The sequence below is a fragment of the Atractosteus spatula genome, chromosome 2 (assembly GCF_055471065.1).
Source record: "Atractosteus spatula isolate fAtrSpa1 chromosome 2, fAtrSpa1.hap1, whole genome shotgun sequence".
NCBI lineage: Eukaryota > Metazoa > Chordata > Actinopteri > Semionotiformes > Lepisosteidae > Atractosteus > Atractosteus spatula.
In genome coordinates, this window is record NC_142707.1 from 69789155 (window position 1) to 69791296 (window position 2142).

Below are 2142 nucleotides of genomic sequence, written 5' to 3' on the forward strand. Positions count from 1 at the left end.
GCAGCTGCGTTTCTGTCGGTGACTGGTCAAGAGAGCACTGCCTGTCTCCGGGATGAAAGGACGTCCTACTGTACAGTCATCATAATACTAACTGGTGTGACAGGATTAAACTTTGTTATAAACGTCTTAAGACTGTCTAAAGCACGCATTGCGTTAGAATAGTCAGAGCAATACGATACATGACAACTGGGTTGAAACCAAAGATAAAAGCAGTTTGAAGTAATGCATTTTAAACGAAAATTTTAATGAAAATGTTTTTGCGTTACGTTCTCTGTTTAACTGATAATAAAGCAGTTGATGTATCATGATTACCGTCTGATTCCTTTGGTGTCCGTAAGCTGAGTAAGCAGATTGGTAGAGACACTAATGAGACTTGATGTGTGTGACGCATAAACAGGAGAGAAAGTGCATCATTCTAGCCTGAAGGAATAAGCCCTGCAGGGAACTGTTTTCAAGTTGCAGTAAATTTCAGGAGTGTATACAATAACACAATCAAAACACACCCTTATAACTTCAATGACACACCCATCATTTTCCAAAAAAAAAGCATAAGAAATGAATATGCAGCGCGCTGTATTAGTAACAAATGTGCAAATATGACAAAAACAGCAGCAGTGCTACCAGGCATACAGTATAAATACAGACAGCAGCAATGAACAAAAATAGGTGGTTTCAGAAATGTATAATTTTCTTCAGTTAAAAGAAGCACCTTCTATTAATTGGGAATATCTGGCAAAAAAAAAACATTTTAATTCTGTTCTCTACTGTATGGAACGGGCATTTTCCTCAAAAGCTTTACTTTTTTCAGTTAATTCATTGCACATCGCAGGCATGTCAGTCAACATTTGTTTTTCATGTAACATACTGTACCTGTATGCCACATACAGTATATACTGCACATCCAAAAAACATGTTATTTCTGTGTATTTGTAAAAAAATAAAGCATACTGGTTTTAGATAATAAGTCAATATTATTAGTTGCTTGGACATGGGTGATGAGGCGATTTGACCTGTTGAATGTCAAAGATGTGAAAATCGAAGATGAACAACACAGGAAACAGGTATGTTGGAGGTTGAAACAAGCCGAGTCAAATGCACTAGCCAGCAATGCAGTCCTCTTTCGTCATGAATAAATGTTTTACTTCATGTGGAAGAGCCTGATGGACATCAGTGTGAGTCAGATGTGCAGAACGATGCGCTGATTCTGTACAATAGAGCAATCAATGGGAAGGTCCCAGCCTCACGGTCTTTAGTAAGCGGGCTACAGAATTCCTGCATGACCCGTCCTGTGAACCTTGCTTGTTTGCCTTCCTGTGTTTTCATCTTGCAGTGACAACACTCCTCACGCTGCTCGTGCGTCAGAAGCCTTTTTCCGAGACGAGACTGTCTTAATTATCCCCTGGTTGCCCTACATTGCTGCCCTGAGTGAGCATTTCTGGGATCAGCTAAGACGGTGTGCGCCATCTGGAACAGACAGGGGCGCTTGTCCAGACTCAAGGAGAGCAATGGGATGGAATCCCACCAGGAAGCACCTGCAACCTACCACAAGCCATGCAGTACGTTGCAGATGTACAGCTTGTACTTCTTGTACGGTGACTTGCACTGCAGGGGCCCTATACTACACCCTGCTGAGAGCAAACGTTCATCAGAGATACAGGTCATGTCTGTTTAACATAAGATCAGTGCACCTACTACAAAACAGATCGTGTATTTTCCAGATATTTTGTGAATTTGGTGCACTTATAAGTGAAAAGATTTTTTGATGCACATTATATGTACAGAGGCTTGAGAAATAAACAGAAAAGACATGACTTTGGTACTGTACTTCTCCCTGCTCTGCCTTTGACTGATGCAGAGCTGCTGTAAAGTCCTGCACAGATTTAGCATTTTCAGTCTTCAAAGCATGTTTAGAGAAGTATTCATACAAGTACTGATTAGCATAGCCCACTTTTGCTCAGGGAGTCTTTTTCATCTTTGCATTGTACAGGCAGTGTAAGCTAGTCATTCACTGTCCTTCATAAAAATGTCTTCATTGGCGATATAGAGAAGCTGCCCCTCTAACATAATATTGATGTATCCAGTGTACAGGTAGCTACAAAACCACCAGAGGTGACCATTCAGTTATACAAACAGTATCCTACA